The sequence below is a fragment of the Gossypium hirsutum genome, chromosome D05 (genome assembly GCF_007990345.1).
Source record: "Gossypium hirsutum isolate 1008001.06 chromosome D05, Gossypium_hirsutum_v2.1, whole genome shotgun sequence".
Taxonomy (NCBI): Eukaryota; Viridiplantae; Streptophyta; class Magnoliopsida; order Malvales; family Malvaceae; genus Gossypium; species Gossypium hirsutum.
The window spans coordinates 55,117,549-55,129,557 of NC_053441.1; the positions used below are offsets into that span (position 1 = coordinate 55,117,549).

The following is a 12,009-nucleotide window of genomic DNA, read 5'->3' on the forward strand; positions in this document are numbered from 1 at the left end:
GTTTGGACACATGAACATATGTGATAATATGATATGCATAAGATTTGGTATTGACTTAGTTTTAATGTTTTGAATTGGTTGGTAAATGTATTTAAGTGTTTATTTAGGTGGAAGTATAGTTTGGGTGAAAAATAGGCTTGGAAATGACCTTATTTTGTCCACACGAGCAGAGACAAGGGCATGTGTCTCAGTCGTGTGTGACACACGACCATGCGCACGGGCTTGTGGTTTGGTCGTGTGTCTTCTGCATCATTATAATTGAGAAACATAATGCTCAGGATTGATCACACAGGTAGAGACACAGGCATGTGTCTTAGCCATGTGTGTCACACGGCCTAGCACATGGGCATGTGACTTGGCCGTGTGACCCCTGTAACTAACTTTCAAAAATTAAATTTTCCACATGGCCTAGTACACGGGTGTGTGGTAGGCCGAGTGACCCAAGTTAGAGAGTTACACGGGCACGAACACAGGCTGGTACATGACCGTGTGCCTTACATCGAATGCTCACACGGCCTGGGATACGGGCATGTGTCCCCTGCACCTAAGAAAAATTTTGAGATTTTGCAAAAAATTCTCTGAGTTTTCGATTTAGTCCCAATTCGATTCTAAAGCATAAATTGGGACTCGAAGGCCCATTCAGGGGATATTATGAATTAGTATGTTTGATTTGGTTATGAATAATAAATGATCAAAAAAGTAAACAGTGGCCATGAAATGTGATCCATTTCCGTAGGCGGGGATCCAACTCCAAACCTCATAATTAACAGATTAGGTGAGTAACGACGACACCATTATTAATAACACAGTTAAGATGCTATCATTATGTTTTTTCTAAACAAAGAAAAAACCACGAAAACTATTTTTTTATAATAGAAAAGGGAAATTTGGGATTTAATGAGTAGTTAGATGAAAATGGCTAAGCGATCTGGGAATTTTCATAATAGAAGGTTGTAAAAGTAATATGAAATTTCCCGATGCTGCCAAACTCAAATTCAAATTTGATACTCACAATATTACTATTATTATTTACAATTATCGACCATTTTTTTGTTAAAATAAGGGTGTCCACTACTAATAGCAATGACTCTGATTTGACCTCCAAGTTGGACAAATGTAGAAGCAAATATCAAAGGGTCCCCTACTCTTAACGGACAAATGTAAAAGCAAATATCAAAAGGTCACCCCACTCCCAACGTTGCCTATATTCAAATTCGATTACTCATAGCATTATTATTAACAATTATCAATATTTTTTTGTCAAAATCAGGATGTTCATTGTCGATAGTACTGACTAATTTCTTCGTCTAGGATGCTCTTCAAAAAAGTAAATGGTGGCCATGAAATGTGCTGCATTCCCATGAACGGGGATCCAATTCCCAACCAATTAGGTGAGTAACGACCAGACCGTTATTAATAACACAATTAAAATGCCATAATTATTTTTTAATAAACCAAGAAAAAAGGGAGATTTGGTATCTAAGGAGTAGTTAGATAAAAATGACTAAACGGTATGGGATATATCATAATAGAAAGTTGTAAAGGCAAATATGATTTAAATTTTAAAGAATAATAGTATGGGATAAAAATGACTAAACGGAACATAATGTTATGCCGCACTGCGAGATGGTGCGTTAAATATTGTGACAATATCATTAACTAATAAGTAAGTGATTAAAATATTCAATTTTCTTAATTTAAGTAGATGATTATGATAGTTGGATGAACAAATCAAATTCCAATGAGTAATTTAGTAAGCATATGTGATACGAGATCAACCCCCTATCAATATGTATGATTTAAATTTTTGTTATCAATTATATACTACTATTTAATCAATGGTTTATAACTAATATTAGTTATGATGGGTTATATTTTATATTGATATTTATAATTATAAAATTTACTACAAATATTTATGCTTACATTCATTTATTGTTAAATATTTATTCTTTTAAATATGCTATTTAAAAATTTAGGATTAAATTAATTATAAATTAGCGAACTATTTTTTAATTAAATTGATTTATTTTATTTTTAATATAATTAAATAGAGAAAAATTATTAATGTTAAATTTAAATAAATTGATTAAAATTTTTATTTATATTTATTAATTTTGAAGTAGACTAATATAATGCGAATTCTAAGTTTCAATATTAATTAATTTAAGTTTAAATAAAATAATAAAATTAATTATTTTGAACTATATTTTAATTAAATTAAACTAATTAAGCTGGAATATTAATTAATTTTATTTTAAATAAATAATAAATTACTTATAGATAGCATATTTTGTTAATTTTAAAATTTTAAAGGATATTTAAGTGGTTTGTTTTTAGTACTAAAAATGAAGTTCACATATCTATATTATATAGATAGATATAGACAGTCAAATAGAATAAATATAAATTATTTCAAGAGGTTTAATATTAATTTGAGAAATTATTTTGGTCAGTCACTTTAATAATGTTGGAGTTCTACCTTATGTATATGTGAAAGATATATTATATAGACATAGATATAGATATATGCTATTTATATGAAGAGATATTGCTTCTAACAAATAGCCCATCCAAGAAAATAATATGATACGGCCCCAAATGAGCTAATATATTGAAGATTCACACAGATTAGAATTGTTTCGATACGTTCTCCGTATTAAGTGATAACAACTGTCTGAGCGGTAGGTTGAAGTTTCGGAAATGGCTTTTTGCATGTTTAGCTCATTCTTGATGTGCACTTTCCCCATACACTCAAAATGGAAAAGCTTCTCATACGATGGGTCAAGCTTCCATGGGTTAACTATTTTTTCTGCCTCATAAAGTGATGCTACAAACAAAACTTCTATTGAAGACGGTATCGTAAGTAGACGATCGGCTAATTACCATCCTCCTATTTGGGATTATGATTATGTTCAGTCCCTCAGAAGTGATTTTGTATAGGTATATCTCAAATTCTTAGTGCATATATATATGAGGCAGTTGACACCATTTTTGTTTTGCTTTTCCTTTTTTTCCTGATAATGCTAAATTTGGAGCAAGCTAACAAAACTTGTTGCGACCCATGCGTATAGGATGAATCATACAAGGAAAAAGCAAGAAAACTGAAGGAAGAAGTGAGGATGATGCTTGGAAATGTGGTGGATCCTTTGGAGAAACTTGAGCTCTTTGATACCTTACAAAGACTTGGCTTGTCCTATCACTTTGAAGCTGAAATAAATAAAAGTTCAAAGAATACAAGTACTCATGATCGCATCAGTACTGTTGCATGGAAGAAAGACAATTTATATGCTACAGCTCTTGAATTTAGACTGCTTAGACAACATCGGTATAAGGTGGATCAAGGTAAAAACAAAGATTAAAAAATTGGATGTATCAATTTATATCTAATTTAATGATATTTAACATTGAATTATTTTCATCCCCTAGATGTTTTCACTTGCTTCATGAATGATGTTGGAAACGTTAAATCAAGCCTTAATCAATATTTTAAGGGACTGCTCAACCTGTATGAGGCTTCATACCTCTTGTTAGAAGGTGAAATAGTGCTGGAGAATGCAAGAGAGTTAGTAGTTAAACTTCTCGAACAATTTTTGAAGGAGAACCCTGATCATCAATATCTTTGGATGCTTGTGGACCATGCCTTGGAGCTTCCTCTACATTGGAGGAGGCCAAGGTTGGAAGCCAGATGGTTCATAGACGTGTATGAGAAAAACAAGGACAAAAATCCCATTATTTTTGAGCTTGCTATAATGGATTACAACATAGTCCAATCTATGCACCAGGAAGATCTTAGATATGCTTCAACGTTAGTATGCCTACTACATACTAGTTCAAAATTAACTCGCATTTGCCTCAACGTAAGTATGACTTTGGTGGTGTTTTTTTTTTTTATTTGTATTATTTAGATGGTGGAAGGAACTTGGTCTTGGCGAGAGGTTTAACTTTGCTAGGGATAGACTGATGGAAAACTTTTTATTGAGTGTGGGAATGATAATTACTCCTCAGGATGGAAAAAGTAGAAGAATTCAGACAAAGATCAATGCGCTAATCACAATTATAGATGATGTTTATGATGTTTATGGAACCTTAGATGAGTGGGAGCTCTTCACAGATGTTGTTGAGAGGATTGCACATTTAATTTTATATGCTCTTGATTAGAGATTTAAATAGCGGACCGATTTCGGAATAGCAGCCGCTATATAGCGGTAGCGCCGCCGTCCGAAACCGCTATTATTAAAAATAATGGAGTGAAGCGGAGTCACACCGATAATGGTTGATAGTGGCCACACTTTAATGGATAACGGCCAATTGCGGCAATAACGGGCCGCTATTCCCGTTATTTTCCGTTACCGTAAATTTAAAAAAATCAAGAGATTTAGTGAATAGTGATGTACTTTACAATAAAAAAAAGGAAAAATATTCCCTTACCTGCAAAATCAGAGGGCTTTCAATAAAAAAAAGTAAAAACATATATACAAAACTCCAAATAAACAGAAAAAAACTCCAAACAAAGTTCAAAACTCACAACACAAGTTACACAACTCACAAGCAAATGAAAATACGAAATTCTATTTCTCCATATTTCGGCAAACAACACAGAGTCACACACAGCAGCAATAGAAATTCTATTCCTAATTTCAAGTAAGTAGTAACTAGTAAGTAAAGTAGTAAAGTAACTGAAATTTTGTCTTGGATTTCTTGCTTGCATGTCTTGAATCTGCAGCACAGAGTGCTTTTTCGAGATTTTTATCCCTAGATCTGTGTTCTACACAAAAAAAAGGTGTTTAAAATGTTTTGGGGCAATTTTCTGACCACCGTGCACGGCGGTGCCGTCGCCGGTGACCGGCGGCTGCCACGGTGGCCAATGGCCGGATTCTGGGCAATGGCCTGAGAGAAAATGGAGAATGGAGAGAAAAGGAAATAATTTTTTTAAAATAAGGGCTGAAATGAAGTTTTTGAAAAAAATTTTGATTTAAATAGGCCTCCAAAATGACGCCGTTTTGGGTAGGCCTCGCAGGCACCAAAACGACGTCGTTTTGGCCTAACCCGTGCACTTACCCGACCTGTTTCTTAAGATCCACGTGTTTTTAAACGAAAGGGTTAATTTGGCGTTTAGCCCTTCCAATTTTTTATTATTTACAATCAAGCTTATTTCTTTTTTTAATTTTGTCCTATAATTTATTTCGTATTTCAATTTAGTCCACTTGAAGGTGTGCATTTTGGAGGGTGGGGATTATTTCCCATTTGGTCTTTTTTTGTTATTCGCGCATTCAACTTGGTCCTTTTTCTTTTTATTTATTTTTGATTTGCCCCAAATTTATGTTTTAAGTTCGATTTTGGTCCTTTTTTTGTTATTTTTGCTATTTTATTATTAAATTAATTAATTTAATATTACTATTACTATTATTATTTTTCCTTTTTTATTTTATTATTTATTTACTTGTTATTATTACCATATTATTAAAATTTAATTAGTTTTGCATTATTATTTCAATTATATTTCTTTTCATATTTATTTACATAAATATTTTAAATACATTTATTTTATTATATCATTTTATTTATCTATATCCTTTTATATAATTTTTAATTTTAAGATTTTTATTATTGTTATTATTATTATTAATACCATTATTATTATTATTATTATTCTTAAATTGTTTTACACAATATTTATTTATTTATTTCTATAATATTAGGTCTGTAGCTTTAAATTTTGTTTACTTTTTTTGGTATTATATTGTTGATAATATAAGTAATGAGTTGCTTATATTTCTAAATATAATTTTATATTTCTTATTTATAAATAAAAATAAAGCATGCCACCACGTGAAGAGTTCCCAACTAAAGGATTGGAGGGTGCACCAAGTAATGATATAGGTTGGCACTTTGGAACTCCAGTGTCAAATGCGAGAGGAAATATCGTATGTAAACTTTGTGGTAAAGTTGTGAAATGAGGAATAACACGATTTAAAGAGCACATTGCTCATAAAACCGGCAATGTTGCACCATGCCCTAATGTTACTGGTATGTGATACTTTATTATTATTTTTAAATGTTATTGTAAATTTATCAATAAAGATTATATATAATTGATAATAATATAAAGCGTGAATTATTTTTATTTTATTAACAGGTGTCATTAGAGAAAGTATGATAAATGTACTAAAAGAAAGCAACACAAAGAAAATAGACAAAAAGAGGAGAAAGGATGAATTCTTATCTCAATTAATAGAAGAGGAGGATGAGCACGATGAATTCATTGATGAGGTTTCTACTATAAGGCAAGGAACTCGAAAAAGTATCCAATCACAACATGAGTGGCATAGAAGGGAAGAATTCAGACGAAGTACTAGTGGTTGGGATAACATTTATGAAGAAGGACGATCTTCTCATGGATCAGCTAGAGAACATAATAGAGAAAGAACAAGTAAATCCATCCCAAGTAAGTCTGAGTTTACCTTAAGGAGAGCTATATCTAAATTGGTTAGAAGCAAAAGTTCAAAGCAACCAAAGGTCAATGACTCTTTTTTAAAGAGTTTTCGAAGGAAGATAGGTGAAGCGGTATCTAAATTTTTAATATATGAAATACTTCATTTTCAATTAGCAAACTCTCCATGGTTGTATAACTTAATTCAAGTGTCAACAGAAGTTGGACAAGGTGTAAAGCTTCCAACACCTTATGAGGTTTCAGATGTGTATTTGGAGCCTGAGTATCAACGAGTTCGTGATTGGGTAAATGGACTAAAGACTCATTGGAAAGAATTGGGTGCAACTCTAATGTGTGATGGTTGGACCAACAGTTTGAATCAAATGCACATCATTAATTTCCTTATTTATTACCGTAAAGGAACCTTTTTTGGAAATCGGTAGATGCCTCAAGTGTCTGTAGTAGAGATGCTAAATTCTACTACTGTTTATTAGATTCAGTTGTAGAAGAAATTGGAGAAAATTACATTGTCCAAATAGTGACTCATAATGAGGCAGCAATGAAAGCTGCTGGAAAAAAATTAATGTTGAAAAGAAAACATCTATATTGGACCTTATGTGCAGCTCACTATTTAGATTTGTGCCTTGAAGATATTGGGAAAAAGCCCAGTGTAGCAAAAGTGTTAGATGAGGCAAAGAAAGTGACTTGCTTTATATACAATCACATTTGGACTGTTAGTTTGATGAAGAAGTATACATAAGGGAAACAAATTCTTCGACTTGCTCTTACTCGACTTGCAACTCATTTCATTCAACTTGAAGAGATAACAAGACCAAAGTAAGGTCTGAGAGAAATGTTTAATTCGAAGGTCAGTATTTTATAATTAGTTAATATAATTACTTAAATATAACAACCTTTAATGATTTTATTAGTTCCAAATAATTTAAATTATATTATTTTAAAATTTTTCTTATGAATATATAGGAATTTAAAGAATCAAAATGGGGACAGCAAAAGTCAGGGCCTGCTTATGAAGCCAAAAAAATTATTTTGGAAAAAGATTTTTGGAAAAAAGCCAATGACCTCATAAAAGTTTACGAGCCTCTAGTAAAAGTATTGAGACTTGTGGATAGCGATGAAAAACCAACAATGGACTTTATTTATGAGGCTGTTGATAGAGCGAAACGAGCAATTCAACAAAATTGTCGATATTTCACCGAGTACGAAAAGATTATTGACAATAGATGGAATTTTATGCATTCTGACTTGAATTCAGTTGGTAAGATAAAATGTTTCATATAATTAAGAACTATTTTTATATTTTATGATTTTAAGCTTGAGATTATTATTATTTGATAATATTCTTATAAATTATACTTAGGTTATTTTCTCAATCCTCAATTTCAATTTGGGGTGGAGCATTCTGAGAATGTACTAATAGAAACATTAGAAGGTACACGATCAGTAATTGAAAGATTTGAACCTTCTCTTGATACTCAAGTCAGAATGGTTAATTAGGTTAGATTCAATTATTATTATTTGTAACTTAGTTAAATAATTTGAAATAGAATTTTTTTTATTTTTGCAGTATCTTTTATTTATGCAGTTGTTACTATTTAGAGATAAACATGAGACATTCGGTACTCCACAAGCACAAAGAGCTTGGAAGCAAATGAATCCAGGTAAACAGTTAATTAAATTATTTAATTTAATTTATATTATTTAATTATATTATACATTTTAAAGTTATTTTGAAATTTAAATAATATTATGCAGCTGAGTGGTGGATAATATACGGCACATGTGTTCTCAAATTACAAAAATTAGCAATTAAAATGCTTAGTCAAACAACTTCAGCATCAAATTGCGAACGAAATTGGAGCACACTTAGTTATATTCACACCAAGGCAAGAAATAGGTTAAAATATTAAAAAACTTGAGAAACTAGTGTTTACCTATTATAATATGAGACTTCAGATAAGGCATCAAAAAAGAATGAGCACTGATGATATAAACGCTAGTTTTAATCCTATCAGCCTTGACCATATCTTTGAAGATGTTGATCCACTACCAGAATAGCTTCATGAGAAAGAGAATCCATTGTTAGATGGTGAAAATGCCGGTGTGTTGCGTATGGATATCTCTGATGATGAAATAGATGTTGATCAATCTCAACAAAAAAATTTGTCTCATTCAAGTTCTAGTTCAACACCAAGTGAGAGTGGCGATGGACCCGATGGTGGTGGCTTAAGTCCAATTGATGAGGATGATAGATATAGTGGTGATAGAGGTGAAATTAGGTCTTCTAATCAGTATGGAGGAGAATATGGGATTGGTACCACTAGTGGACATTTACGTGACAGATCAGAGTTTGATGGAAATATGTTTCCTGAACCTAGGAGAGATAGAAGTGAACCTAGAGCTCCATCAAAAGGAAAAGGCAAGAAGCATATATAGGCTCTTCATCTGGTAGGAGATTGAGTTCTAATAACCTTGGGTATAGTGATTCATCTAATAGCACTCAAGGTTTTTATCCACTAGAAAAACCTTTATATTTTCAACATTCACATGGTTATCCACTACCATATGGTTATTATCCACCATTTCCTAAATATGGTGTGCCATATCAGCCTCAAATGCATCCTCCACCACCAATGTATCACCCATCTCCACCTTTTATGTATCCTCCTCCTCAAATATATCCTCCACATCAATTATATGAAAACCAAGGTGAAAATGTTACTTTTTTTTATATATTTTTGGACAAAGGCCAAGAGAATCAAGTCAAGAATGCTCTCAAAGTGAAGGTGAATGATCTGATCTTCCTCGTCATTCCTCTAATTGGTGAAAACTAAATTGTACCACTACCATTATTTGTAAGGTATGTTTTTTTTAAAGAAAACTTTTGTTAAAGTTCTTAATTTTGATGATATTAAAACATTTAAAATATATCCTTAGATAAATGAATGGAGTATATTTTATGAAAAGATAATTAAAATCGAAGCATGTTAAACTACATATGAAAGTAGAATGAGAGTGAGAATAAGTGGTAGGAAATAGGAATAATTAATGTGAATCTATACATTTATCTATTCCTTTTTTCCTTTTGAAGCATAGAATGTTTATATCTTCATCATCTTCAAAGCTGTCAAGAAATATTGAAGATATCTCTCAAGTATGAATTTTCAATTTTTTTATCTATAAAAACTTTCAAACTTATTAAATATGATAAATGTTTAATACTTCCCTTTTTTACTTTGTTATTAGTTAATATAACATTCTTAGAAAATTTGTAAATAAATATAAGAATAATTAATGATTATAAAAGATGTGTTCTCATATCATATTAATAAAAGTTCATAAGTGTTAGAAAACACTCTAAAAATCATTAAAAGTGATTTTTTATAATTATAATTATAATTATTATTATGTTTTACAATAAGTTGTGTGAATTTTAAAAAAAAAATCCACGACCGCGATATCCACAGTGACCGCAATAGCATCTGTTATGTCCACAACCGTGATAAACACAATACGACCAAAAACGTGACTGGGACCGCAATTTAAATCCCTGCTCCTGATAATTCTTACCAATGTCTCATAAGATTTAATATATATGTTGGTGTAATTTCAGATGGGATATAAATTCAATACAGAGTCTTCCAAACTATATGAAGATATATTACCATGCTCTTTACAATTCCATAAATGAAACGGCTTTTGACTCCCTTAAGGAACAAGGGATAGATGTCATTCCCTTCCTCAAGAAACTGGTATTAAACCAATTTCAAGTCTTTCTCTTGCTTTTCCTTATCAACTCTATCTGATTTGTGTTATTGATTCAGTGGACAAATCTTTGTAAATCATATTTGTTGGAGGCAATATGGCATTACGTTGGATATACGCCAACCCTGCAAGAGTACATTGATAATGCTTGGATTTCAATAGTGGGTTCTGTAATGCATGCTCATTCTTATTTAATAACTGATCATATAAGGGAAAAGGGATTGCACAACATCCAAGAACGTTACTCTGATATAATATATAGGTCCTCAATAATTGTACGATTAGCAAATGATTTAGTGACATCATTGGTAAGCAATATATGGTTGTAAACTTGAAATTTCCATTAATTAGTTACTCTAATTGTGATATGCTTTCCTTATTTAATTTGTTTTTTATTTATTTTTGAACTAGTATAAGCTAAAAAGATGTGATGTTCCTAAATCAGTCCAATGTTATATGTACGAAAGTAGAGCATCTGGAGAAGAAGCTCGTAAGCACATAAGGAAGTTAATTGATACAACATAGAAAAAGATAAATGAAAATAAAATGGCTAAATCTCCTTTCTCTCCAATGTTTATTGAAATTGTTATCAACCTTGCTAGATTGTCTTTATTGATTTACCAAAATGGTGATGGTCTTGGTATTGAAGGTAACAAAACTAAGGATATAGTGTTATCATTATTTGTCCACCCAATTTTCGTACCCAAATGATTAAGAATGTTGGAATTATTTCCATACCGGGCCAAAACAATAGTTAGTTTTTTAGTGTAATGTGCGAAATCATTTTATGATCTTTTAGTATGGTGTACAATAAACTTTTAGTAGTGTAAGGACTATCCTAGTACATGTTGTTCCCCTTTGCTTTTGATGGTTTCTGCTTCTCTTTATATCCTGTTATGTTTAAGGCTCCATTAAGCATTTGCTTGGAACTCCATTTTTATCAGATGAATGCTACATGTTTGCCCAGAAAAAAGGAAAGAAAAGAAAAGTGCCAAACATACCACATGACCATTTGACTAAAATAAATTTTATATTATTATGCAAATTTTATTAATTTATTCTTAGCTTTTCAATTATATTTTAATAAATAATAGAATAATTATATATAATTTTAAATTTTTAGTATAAACCATTAATATAAATTATTTGACATCAAATAATCAATTTAAGCACAAAAAATAAAGATGTTGAAAATTTTGATTATTCATATGTTAGTTACTAATGCTTACGTAAAATGATAATGTAATAATAACGACCCGATTTTTAGTGGTGCCAAAAGTGTGGTTTCAGAACCCCATTTTCGTAAATTTAGTCTGTGAATACTAGATATGAATATTTATATAGCTAATATAAAAATACACTAAAAATTGATTCAGTAATTTAACTGAATTAACAGGTAATTAAAGCTTAGGAACTAAATTGTAAAAGTACAATCGCTATAGAATTTTAATCGACAAAAGGCTTGAGGACTTCATTGGCAAATAACCAAAGGGCCAAAATGGTTAACAAATCGTTATAAGGTGAAATTCAATGGATGAAGATATCAATATCCATTAGTTTTAGTTAACAGATAAATTAGATTAATTAAGTGATAATTAAGTTAGCTTAATTAGGCTTTAATTATGGTTTATTTATAAAAGTAAGTGGGAAAAATTGACAACCATTGTCATCTTCTTCAATCCACCATCCAAGTAAGAAGAAAACCCTTCCAAATAATTGAAACATTCAACCATTAATTGGGAGGTAAATTCAAGTCCTTTTCTTATAATTTCTATAGGTTTGAGGTCATA

General features: G+C 31.0%; 1 pseudogene; it reads left to right on the plus strand.

Moving 5' to 3' along the window:
* Window positions 1–2,703: 2,703 nt before the first annotated feature.
* On the plus strand, window positions 2,704–10,930 carry LOC107902404 (terpene synthase 10-like; annotated as a pseudogene).
* Window positions 10,931–12,009: the final 1,079 nt, after the last annotated feature.